The sequence below is a fragment of the Cephus cinctus genome, unplaced genomic scaffold, assembly GCF_000341935.2.
Source record: "Cephus cinctus unplaced genomic scaffold, Ccin1 Ccin1_scaffold0168, whole genome shotgun sequence".
Classification (NCBI taxonomy): domain Eukaryota; kingdom Metazoa; phylum Arthropoda; class Insecta; order Hymenoptera; family Cephidae; genus Cephus; species Cephus cinctus.
The window spans coordinates 1,669,628-1,682,290 of NW_014332892.1; the positions used below are offsets into that span (position 1 = coordinate 1,669,628).

General features: G+C 39.6%; 1 long non-coding RNA gene across 10 annotated transcripts; it reads right to left on the bottom strand.

Moving 5' to 3' along the window:
• Positions 1-1,157: 1,157 nt before the first annotated feature.
• On the bottom strand, positions 1,158-9,763 carry LOC107264114. 10 transcript variants are annotated; one of them, XR_003058662.1, is made up of 14 exons: positions 8,916-9,762; positions 8,474-8,639; positions 8,162-8,338; positions 7,853-8,088; positions 7,326-7,591; positions 7,056-7,262; positions 6,754-6,957; positions 6,430-6,560; positions 5,841-6,083; positions 5,402-5,682; positions 4,809-5,018; positions 4,618-4,728; positions 1,422-4,529; positions 1,159-1,339 (listed from the first exon to the last, which is right to left on the bottom strand). It is a non-coding gene; the product is annotated as an uncharacterized LOC107264114 (long non-coding RNA). The 10 variants fall into 10 exon arrangements; XR_003058664.1 differs by having other exon boundaries at positions 1,158-1,339; positions 6,349-6,560; positions 7,056-7,591; positions 8,916-9,763; XR_003058667.1 differs by having other exon boundaries at positions 6,754-6,874; positions 7,056-7,591; positions 8,916-9,763.
• Between the last annotated feature and the right edge of the window lie 2,900 nt (positions 9,764-12,663).

Sequence of the window (12,663 nt, forward strand, 5' to 3'; positions counted from 1 at the left end):
TCTTCGAGAAGACAATCTATAAAGTATCCCCTTGACTTGCATCCCCTCTCTCAGATGGTGCAACCCTCCGTTACGTCTATCTGAAAATTGTACCTTTCATCAGTGAAAACGTTCTCAGCAGCAACATAAAATTGAAAAGAGATAAAATTGTCATTTTATTTGTTTGCGCGAAACAATCATCAGCCAATCTCACAAGTAATGGATATGGACCAGGGTCCTGATGTTATTCACCCGGAAAGAGATGTGCATTGGCCGTCAATTCAACCCTCACGCCAATCATCCCTTAGAGTGAGGGGCTGATGGGAGAAGTGCCCGGAAAGTACTTCCATCGAATGCAATTCGTATGTCTTATGGACGAAAATGTTTTTTTTTTTTTTTTCAAGGGTAGAAGCCAAACAACCCTCAGTCCTTCGCGAAGGGTAGCGCGACTAAAGTAAGCAAATCGGTAAAGACTAGGAGATGAACAGGAAGTCTTTTTTCTTCCTTTTCGATCCTCGCGTCGAGACGCACGATCGCTCGTGTGAAAGACCTAAAGTGCTTTTGCGGGGAGATAAAGAGACATCAGAGAAATAAGGGTGAACGAGGGATGAACGAGGGTGCGAGGATTGAACGAGCAGAGAGAAACGTCTGGCCACTTTCTAGCTTCGTTATTGCCGTTGTGAGATTTCGAAGAGGACAGCGAGGAAAATAATGGTACACGAGATAAGGGATGGATAGGCCATCCCTACTAGTCGACGAACGATACAGACAGTTTCTTTATCCGTGTTTATCCGACGAAGACAATTTTTCAGGAACACGTGCAGCATCCGATCAGCACGTTCGAAGAACATCGTTCCGACAAAGTTTCCAAGGAAATAACCTAAGCGAAAATTTATGCACCCTCTCGACATTGTTCTCAAACCCTGACTATTCGGTGGGCAGTTTAGCCACCCTTACCAGCGTAGCAGTAAGTAAAATCATAAATATGCCAAAATCATCGAAAACGTAAGAAGTAACTGTTCCGACGCAAAGACTCGATCGCCATGACTTCGTTAGCCTGCAAGTTTTCACCCTGCGAGAACTTCAACCCTCGATGGGGTTAGAGAATCTAAAATCTAAATTATCTCAAGCCATTAGCCAGGAGCGGCCTAAGGGATGGATGGGAGTTAAATACTAGGTTCATGAGAAAAGCAGCCTCCTGGGGGGTAGCTTTAGCATTCTCAATTAAAAGCTCGTAAGTCTTCAGCTTTCGTCTTGGATATAAAGCTTCCCTTTCTGGACCAGAGGCGAGTACATCCATCGGCGAGAATAAGGGCAGTGCCGCCAGGTAATCAATCAGCAGAATAGTCAGGGTAGTTGGCTAGGGGTGAGAAAATTGAGAAACACTTTTAATGGAACTCGTGAAATCGCAAAGAGAATATAATGTATATGACGTAACCCACCTCGCTAATGGTTCATCGGCGTGACGTCTACAACGGGTGCAACGCTTTTACTAAATAACAAGCAGCCAGCCCACGTTGAACGTTAAACGTCGAAATTAATTTCTTCAATTTTCCACCGCTCCGCGCTTCCATCCCTTGATTCATTCTGCCACTACGTCCGAACGCCGAACGATCTTAATTACGGCCTCGACCCTCTCTGATAAACCTTACAGAGCTCTCAATTGAATCTTCGATAATGCCCGGGCAGTCTTCGAGGATCCGAGAAACAGAACCCTGCCGTAGCTGCAACCTCAGAGCTCTCGCTATTTAACAATCCTCCTGGGTGGCGAAGCATCGGATGGGGTGGTGATCTCTTTGATGGGGTTGTAGAATGGTAGAGGAGAACAATATCCTGAGCTCATCCGCCGGCTACAATTGACGATGGTGCTGAGATGGCAGTGAGGACTCGGGTGAGTGAGCGTTGAGATGTCACCGGATGCTGCAAAGAAGGAGATCGATAGCCGGTTAAAAATCGGTTGCCGAGAGTTTCAGGGCTCTGTGTCCGCTGGGTTATAGAATAGGAGACGGGAGAGCCAGAATGAAGGTCGAGAGAAGGGGCCTTTAGTTGGGGGGTAGGACTCTCCCTGCAGGATCTAGGGGTTGTATGAACTTCGGTGGGATCCGCTTTCAACAAGTGGTTCGGCCCATTAGCTGGACCGCTGGCTGTCAAGGATATAACCTACGATGCTCTCTCAATTCTATTCTCTTTCTCTCTCTCTCTCTCTCTCTCAATCTCTTCTAGTCTTCTTCCTATCTCTCTCTTTCTTTATGTCTATTTCTATCGCGCTTACGCTCCCTCGCTGCTTCACCCTATACATATATTTATCCTCCGAGATTTCCTCTACATTATATGTATGTGGGGAATGGAGCTGAGCAAAACACCTTTTGAATTGTGTTACGGTTCCCATTGTGGAAAATTACCAAGGGTAGTACCTCCATGCTTGAATGTCAAGTGACATTACAGGGAGTTCAGGTACTTCTACTTTCATTTAATTGTCTATGATTTTATGAATACCATGAGTTTCCTGGGTTTATATCATCATAACCGAAGGTCTGTCATTTTTAAGATATTTTTTTTTACTAAAAATAAAGGATTCTTTAAGAATTTATTGATCCTCAGTAGATCTCTGTGCCCCATTAAGCTTGCATTGTTAAACGTAGCAAAAAATCATTTGTTACTCGTGTATTTCCAACAATTCGTACTTTTCCCACGAGAACTAAACTTTTATGGAAAAACACTAGATGGCTTCTAGGTGAATTCGTACGTTCCGTCTCACACGAGTGCATTTGCCTTTTTTTCTTTCTCTCATACATTTTTGTTATTTTCAACAATTTCTCGGGGTTCTCTGGTGACATAAATAATTGCATGCGAGACCATTTCACATCGCGTTACCATTTCATGCCGCTTTGCCATTCGTAAACATTTCTACTAGAATGTAAAGTATAATAAAGAGTTTCATTATAAAAGTATAATTTATAGGGGAAAGGTTCTTCAGGAAGAAACCACAGCATTGCTTAGATAGTTTTGAGGACTCTAAGACTTTCTCACTACTGGTTATCTTAGTTTATAAAAATCCCTGACAAAAATCCAACTTTCGATTGCAGAATGAAAAATATAAAATAAACGGAGCAAGAAAGTGACCATTCATTTTTCAGCACTAAACGATCTCCTGTATCTGGACCATTAGAATTTATAAGGTTCAAAAAATCAGGATCCTACAACCTCATAGTACAACCTTGTACAGCACTCACATCACATAGGAATTAATGAACTTTCTTTGTGGCTTCACTACACGCATGTAAATAAATCTACCTCTAAAGCTTGCAACCCTTGTGCTCTAGCTAGAGTACCCTTAGTGATGTGGTTTCAATTATTGTTTTTTAAAATGACAAAGACAGGTTCGCAAACCCACGTAATTCCAAACAATACTGTTGGTCACAGTGACTGCTCGTGTTTTGATACAATTTTGTTTCCTGGCTAAAGAGCTGTCAGTCGCAGAGTTGATCGAAATCGTTTGAAAATTTTGATTGGACTACATTGCAAAAAAAAGCCAAAAGAACATGACGTGAGGACTTTTTAACAATAATTTCGTTAAACGTCAGACAAACTAATACATGGACCTTTTTTGCAACTGCTTTTTGCAGAGTTTATTTCGCCATTTTCTTTTTTTTTTAGCAATATTTACGTACGTTAGAGGGGGGTGGCTTTCCCTTACAGATGAGATGAGGGTGAGTAGAGAGAGACACTTAGAGTAAGAAAGAGTAGTAAAGCAGGAGGCTTTCCTCCTTTCTTTCTTCTCCTTACATCCTCGTGTTTCAGGAAGCTTGCCATTTCCAACCCCTCATCTGGGGCCCCGAAGGAAACACGCTTCGAGAAGTTTCTGGAAGTTTCATGACTTCCCCAATGATTGCATTATTTCGTGTCTCTCGTAAATCTACGGGTTGGTTACACGAGATCACTTACTTTTATCTCTATCGAACTAGTGTCGTTAGCAGAGTAAAAGTATAGATACGGAATACGATGGGGGGTTGGAAGAGAAAGCAAGGCTAACGCGTGAGAAAAGGGTTTCTCTTATTTAATCCCCATAGACGTGTCGAACTAAGAGACCCTAGGCTAACGGATATTAACTTTAGCTGTTTCCTCTTGTCCTATTCCATCATGTCACGTTGTGTGCTAACCCCACCCCACCCCACCCCACCCCCTTCTACACTCTCTATCACTCTACGAGCAGCATGCACGCGCCTATGTATTCCAGTTGATACGCTACTCTCACAGATGAAACTAATATAGAGCATGCCAGAGGAACCACGCCCGTCTATAATTCCGAACTGGCGCCTGTCAGGCTGAACATTTTCTCTCGATCATCAGCATCCTTTCATCAAATTCTATCGATAGGATTCAAATATCCAGGAAGTATATATGGCGGAGAATCTTGACTGTGCGACATCAGCTGCGTTACGGATAAACACATCAAAATGGAAGTCAGTGGGCCGTCTCGCAGCATCAGGATACAGAGAAGATTTTTCTTGAAAATGTCTCTTGGAATATCTGCCGCGTCATTGGATTCACTATGTGAAGAAATAGAAGCCTTTAGTATATCATAATTTCCAGATGAGCAGGTTCGTATTGTCGTGTAAAATCTTTTATGATTTATACCTTTCACTGCTTCTCTTTCCTCGTGCGACATCATGGAAATAAAAATGGATAAATTCGTCCGTTGAAAATTCATAAGGGAGATGAAGCAAACTGGACTATTCTGCATGGCAGCTATAACAGATTTCATAACAGCACGTGATTATATAACGATGTTGAAATTTAATATTCCAAGATGGTCAGAGACTTCTTACGTGGCATAAAATCGCAACATTCATTGAAGTTTCTAGCGACTTCCATGGAAGCTGCTTCCGGTATTAATTCCTGGCTAGGTCAAACTTAAAGCAGCAACGGCGAATGCAAGACGTTCCAGTAGTTTGGATCTTTCTAGTAAGCCAACTTCAGTGTATATAAAATAGAAATTTACCACGAGACTGAAGTAGTACACGAGTAGAGAAGATTGGCTTTATATAACAACCCAAGAGATAATCTTGGTTATCTATTAGACTAATAACGGAACAACGTACACCATGGCTAGAGGAGCTTTGGGACGCAAGCAAGAAGGAAGAAAGAGAGGATAAAAAGAGATCAATTAGTATTAGCGTAATCCAAAGTATCAGGTGAATCTGACAAAAATATATTTCAAAACAAATTCGCAAATAGGAGAATCGATCACTGAGCTGGATCAGTGGAATTATCTCTAAAGGTTGTTAGCAAATCCGACTTTAGTACTTTCACGATGCTGACAAAGGATCTTAATTGCTTAAAGATTCTAAGTGAACAAACTTTAGTAACTGATTTTCTTTTTATCTTCCTCAAAAATTTCACAAGGACCATCCAAGCATACCTAAGATGGCTAGACGATTTGGATTCCAAGCAGCGAAACGAATTGAAGTGAAATTACATTCATCCTTTCTCGTTCGTGATAATTTCCTGCAATGAGCGTGACTCGATGCTTGGGTATAAAGTGCACTTTACGAGCGTACATCTGGCTTTACGATTTCGGATTTCACGCTTGGTATGCAATCCGTTTTTTCTATCGTTCTTCTTCTCGATGTAACAAATGGCAGCCGGTGATGCGTAGATGAAAATATCCAGGATCTTGTGATTTCTTTTTCAGCCGATTAACTATTTAAGATAATATTCAAAATTAAACAAAAATTGAGATTCGTAGAACTCAAAGCTCCGAGAGAATCTAGTTAGTCGAGATACTAACAGATAAGAGATCGGATAAGAAAAAATGTAAAGAAAAGTGATCCGATGCAGAGCATATTTCGGAAATTTACCCAACGTTTATAACGTATCCTGTAGCTGATTCCCTGCCGCAAAGTCGTTGCGAAATTTTTATACGCCAGCGAACTTCATTGCGCTTGACCAACCACGTCGGTTCATGGATGGATCCAGTATCCAGTTTTGACATGGGGTTTCACTATTTTTCGTAGTTTACTCCTCGTTCGCCTCAAAGGAAAATACACTTGTGTTCGGTGACGTAAAAAGCAGAAATTCATATTCAGATATCGTGTCTTTCCCTGCAAATAAAGATCTAGTGAAACGGAGTAGATTTGAGGGTAAGAAAGACAAGGGTAAAACGCAAGGCAAGATTCTGCGCGGGTACCGAGATGAAAATCAGAAGTGAGATTTCATAATGGTGCTATAAATATTTGCATCCAGACAAGTCAACCGAGTTGCATTTAATTGATTTGATCTCGTGTGGGAATGAGAGAGAATTGATAACGCGCAGCATCCTTCGGATATCAATGGGATGAGAAATTTCCAGAGCGAACAGTCATTCACCTATCAATGAAATTCTGTGACGCTAATGGCACAAATGGGGATTGAAAAATATTACGTAGACACTTATCAGAGAATACGAACTCGTAACGTGACCTATGACCTGGCAGCTCATGATACTCCAGAAGATTATCGTTCAATTGCAATTATTGCAGCACAACTCGTTACTTCGCAAAATCACGTTACGTGGCCGTGAAGTGGAGCATATCCAGAATCTATGAAAAAAAATAAAAATTGTACAGAGACATTACAAAAGTTGAATAAATCAAAGGAAAAAAGGAATTACAAGGACAAAGAAGAAAGAGGGAAAGATGATTTTAAAAATGTAATACTTTAAAGGAGTTATATATATGTATATACCCATCCACATCCACATGAAGGAATGTTTTCCTTTTGATGATTACTCACGTTTTTATTTGTCTCCCTCTGACTTTGATTTAGCTTGCCTTTGACTCCAATTGATTCCCTTTGATTTCACTTCTAAACCTCGCTACCGCCTTCAAACGCCAAACTATACTCCCTTTAATTCCTGCAGGATTATTTTGAGTGAGATATCAACATATTGTTAGTCCATGGAATCTTGGCTGGTATTAATGAGATAAAACTGTACGGCTAGCAGCAGTTAATATTTAATTAGAGATCATCACTGCAGCAGCCACTCCACCCTCTTTGACTATAACTATTGTAGATAGATATGTATGTATACTGACAAGTACTGCTGCTGAGCATAACAGAGCAACAACTGTATTCTCTAAATTAATTAGTTTTAAGCCAGATTGTATCCTCGGATAATATCAATGCTGGCTTCCAAGCGGAAAAGTTTGGCAAAATGTTTTAATCAATTCCCAGTCATGCATCCAAAGTCCTAGGAAACTGGTAAAGCATATCATTTTCAGTTCAGTGGAGCGTTGACGAATCTGATATAAGGAATAGAAGAAAGAAGCACATTAATCATACAAAAAAAATAGTGCTTCCCTTACAGAGTTACAGGAATTTCCTTTATCCAAAAGCAAAAATTTTTAGCACGTAAGAGTGAAAGATATGAGGTAAGAGGTAGGTCCTGTTTTTTCTCAGCAGACATGCGGTTTCTTTTCCTCCGTGACAATAGTCCTGTTGTACAAGTGGATTCACTGTGGACGGCTGATAGTAGGGTATTTGAAATCCAAGAAAAATTTTCGACAATACTTCGGAGAGCTTTTCGGCTATTGTTGTACCCATAGGATTTTGAGTCCTAGATGAGACCATGCTGTAAAGGAAAAAAAGAATTTTCGAAAGTCATCCCAAAAGATAAAGAAATCCTGTTCTCTCGCAGAAAACCGAAAATCGTCGAATCTTCGAAGGAACGATATTATTAACTAATAAAAAAAAGGAATCTTGAAAAACGGCTATATAAGAATTATTGGCGCATTCACATTTCTCTTGCAGTCCAATACAAACAAGAATTCTTCATCATTACAGCTAATTAACTATCGGTCAATCGAAGGGTGAAAATGACTCTAGCACTCACCAAAAATACCTATGATAAAAATATCAGCCAACATCCTTATGGTTTATACTACGTAATTGCGTGACTACGTGCTTCTCGTGTAAAATATAAACGTTCGATACGGACATTCGAGACAAGAATGATAACATCTGCAGGCGGTCGGCGCCGAAAGTCGTACGACTTTAACGAGACTTCGTTGTAAAAGGTAACGCATTTCGTACATAGAGTGTACGACCGTGCGCGAATGGCACCAAGATCTGATGACAAGAAAATGTCAATAAGAATAAAAAAAAAAGCGAACCAAAAAGAAAAGTAAGAAAATTATCATACCTCAGTGAAAATATAAAATATTTATAGGACATATGGCGATTATGTATATGAACCATGAAGGAAAAACGAGGTCAAGCCTGCATCTCGTTATAATCTTGACTATTGTCGTTCAGACTCCAAAGTGACTGAGATATTTAATGCATGTCAACACCCAGGCAGCTAAACACGTAGTTCACTCTATAAAAAAAAATAATAAAATTAAAGATCAAACAATTGTAACTAAACCCAGTGTTCAGGTATATCAGCAAGTGATACTACATATAGCACCGTATGTAAAAAGGAAAGCATACATAACACTAAAGAGATACCTACGTCATACGACCCGAGAGAAACTCCCGTATGGTCGATGAGTGTGTGTCAGTGTATGTAGTCGCACCAGGAAATATTTATATCGCCATCGTTTATTGGAAACTAGTTGATGCGTGTCTCGCGCACGATCCTGACACGTAACTCCAAGTTTTTCATAGCAGCTTGCCTTCTGGAATAATACAAGTAGCATTAAGCCCCGAAGCATAAACCGTCGATATTGCAGAGAATAGTGCTCATGGTGGCAGTGGAAAGTAGTGGCAGTGGTCGTTACCAGCAGTCAAGACAGAAAGAAAATTTTGCATCAAGCAGCGCCTCTGAAGGAAATATATATTCAACAAGCATTAGCTACCGGGTATAGGAACTAACAACAAAACCAAAGCTGCCTCCCCCCTTGCTATGGACTACACTACCAATATCTTCGTTGCGTTTGTATTGTATTCCTAACCTTGCCACAGCGTAATTGCTCACTACACGCACGTAAATACGTTTGTACACTGAGTGTACCCTGCCCTCCGGTTATTATAGAATTTCAAGCCAGCTATCCCACCAGCCATCAGCTACTCTCAATTTATCTCCCGATATTCACAATACATCTATACAATGTCCATAAATGTTATAGGCTCGTCAATGTGTGTTCTTTATTCGCTGACTCAGTGACAAACCCTCTAGCCATACGCCGCGTTTGTAGAGGCTAGCAGCCACAAACCACGGATATACCAGGCATCCAAAATGCCGTGCTTTACCAGTTTCATGTGATTTTCTACGTAACCTCACTAACTGGATGTATTTATCTGGTTTTATGCACTATCAAGTGGCGCTCTACGTCAATCCGTTCATTCCCTATTTCATTATAGGCTGGACTAACGAAGATAACTACGTTTGTAACGGTTTTATCGAACCTGGGAATAGTTGCGCAATGTTGTCGTTTGAAAAGCATTGAGTCTTGATATTTGTCTGATTAATAAAATGATGTGTCTTAGACACATCCCACGTACCTACTCCTGGATTACACTGTCTTAATTAATCAACCCTCTTCTCATAATCATCGTGCTTCGAGTGATTTTGGCTGGCCTTTGTTATTCATTAGTAGCTTATCAAAATAATAACGTGACAACTGTCTACTGAAACTGTCACATACAAGATGGAAGGCTCTGTGCATGACTTTGTTAGGGGAACTTATGAAATTTTAAGGCGATACAAAAAAAGAGGAAGATTGACAAAAGGAAAAAATAGGGATGAAACGGAGGGTGAAATATATATGCCGCGGGATACCGGAGAGAAATGACAATTAATAACAAACCAATATTTACATACCCTGAAGGAGACTGGCAAAGTTTATGCGTAGTGAAAGATCGTGAAAAATATATTTTAAAAAATCTAAAATATTACTTTGCTTAGCTTTACGTCACAATGCACACATACTTTTTTATTAAAGCTCCGTTGGAATTAAAACAGAGACTTTCATTATTTTTAAACACATTTCATATAGCCGTCGCGCGCAATATGTCTACATATATCCTCAACTTACTGGGGATTGTTACATACATCCTGTTTCCAAAATTTAAGAAGAATGAATAAAATTTCTAAAATCGTGTGGTTGCCTATATCAAACGATTTAGGATTGAAACTTCGATTCGTTGGGGCTGATCCTAAGTTATACAAATCCCATGCAAATGAGGATTTCAATAAATCTAAAACGACCTTATTAAAGGTAGTTGCAGATATGCTTTGGCATTATCAAAAATCCAACAAAACTCCTAAGATAAAAATCCCTGTACTCACAGGGAAAATTGAAATTTTGAAAAATCCTGACTTTTCCTTTAGCTTTTTCGTACTTTCCAGCCTGTAAAGCAGAATAATCCTTATTTAAGACTATTCCCAATGACCTGACCCTTTTGCACCGTTGGGACATCAAGCACGAAATAATGAGATAATTTTTTGAAAAATATAATCCTGACCAGTTGATACCATCCAAAAAACATTGTTCTCGTACTGCGTCACCTGTTATGAGAAATCAATTAGTCGTTGTACCATGAAAAATTTGTTGTTAATTACTAAAATGAATTGTGACAAAGGCAGACTGACGACGAGCGATACGAAAACGAAGCCAATCTGGAAGGTAACTGCAGTTGGTTATGACGTTCTATGACGCAACACCAATCGGGAAGTAGCCTTTACTGCAAATTTCATGTATCCCTTTGAAGGGTTCCTGGACGCCCATGGGTTGCCATGGTAATCGGCTGTCAGGTTGCCCACGAGTCTATGGTATTTAGGGGTTGTACCCAACTCAGCCCTTAGTAGTGAGAGGCCCACGAGGCGTAATAGAACCACCCTGGAAACACGGTGAAACTGAATATTGTGCTTCCTTCGGCCCTTTAATGTTTCCAGCTTCCCACCCTTAGAGCTACCCTAGAGCTTAGTAAACTGTAGACAACCCTAAACGTATGACACTTACACCCTCTAAACAGTTTACTATGCTAGTCCCTGGGACTTGTTGGCCCAATCTTATAATGCCAATAAGGGCACCCTGAACATCCCCATTTTATGGCTTCGCCACCTGATGCTCCTTCAATTTCAACAATTCATCATCCACCAGGACACCTTGAGACAGGAATAAAATTTTTGTATTCCCTATTGTGCCAGAATAATCGTATACGATTACAGCCTCTCTGATTCTAATACCAAAATTCAATATTTTTTATCCCACAAACTTATAATCATCCACGTATCCGACAAATTTACCATATAAATTTAATATTATGTTTATTAAGGAAATTTTATTGACGATTCCAATCGACTTTATCCTGAAGTTTTTATATAATATTATAAATACTATACGTGCGAGTTACTCAAAATTCCGGTTTCTCCTTTAACACGCGATAAATCTGTTGAAAGTTATTCGTTCCTTTGGTGATACCGCTATTACTATATATACTTGAATTATGATTAATGAGGTGTAATTCCTATACATTGATAACAGACCGGATTTCTCAACTGAGAAGCATTGATGATGTCTCACAAACCAAAGATAATTGCAGCCAGGAGTTTAATTTAATAAATATTAATGATCCTCCGACGGAAGATTGATTCAGGGACTGGCGACCTCGTTGACTGGACGATTCGAATGGAGCAGAGAGAATTGACATCGAGCCTTCTTCACGTAACAAGTCAAAGGACTACCCCTAGAAAAATTTCATATTGCCAATGATTTTTTTGCTAAGCATAAATTAATGGAAACCAATGGAAAAGCATTCATTACCCTGAGTAAAAGAAACCATTAGAATCGAGAAATTTGGTTACGGTTGTCCGATCCAGTCTGTAAAATAGAAAAAAAATTAAATTCATTGTAAACTAAGCCGGATCTTCCGAATATTTGTTAAAAAATATTAACGAACTTTATTCATACCTTTGCTGAGAACCATTTTACGAAGGAATTGACTTTACCGACCCGACGTTTTTCTCTGTATCCATATCAGTGAAAAGTTGTTAAAACATATTTTTCAAACCGAGTACCAGTACTCGAGAAGTTTCTCATATGATTTTTACGGTTCACATGCGCAGACACTTTTCTAATGTAAATGACATACATTCCCTACTCCCTCCTTCTCGCAACACCTTTGACAAGGTCACGCACGGATTGCATTAAATCTCTAATTTGTCAGCGAGAGATTTAACAAGAATAAAAGGAGCAAAAGGGAGCAGGACAAACGCAAATAAAATCCCGCTGGTAAATCTCTCGAGCGTTGGTGATGATGGGCATAATTATGATCGTTCGTTATAAAGATTGATTTATCTGCGTCCCTTGAGATTTGGTCGTCGCAATTAACGTAATGACGAAACATCCCCAATTATTTCTTCTCGGTCGATTAATTTTTTGTAAAGCTGTCCAAATTGTTTTCAATTATTCATTTTATATTTAATACGTAACGTATAGCATACTATGTTAATACCATTGGTATACCTGTATTTGTTATCTTTTTCAGACCATAAGAAAAAGAAACGTATGTGAATCCCCATGTGAAGTGGCACAAAAACAAATGTAAAAAGGACGCCGTGGCTTTACGGTACAGGAGAGGAACGGAATATCCTATACGAAAAACGTAGGAGCGACACAGAACAGGAAGGATAACGTTTCAACGTACAAAATGTTCTGATCGATTTCGAAATTTTATTTAGCATTACTGTGCCCGTAA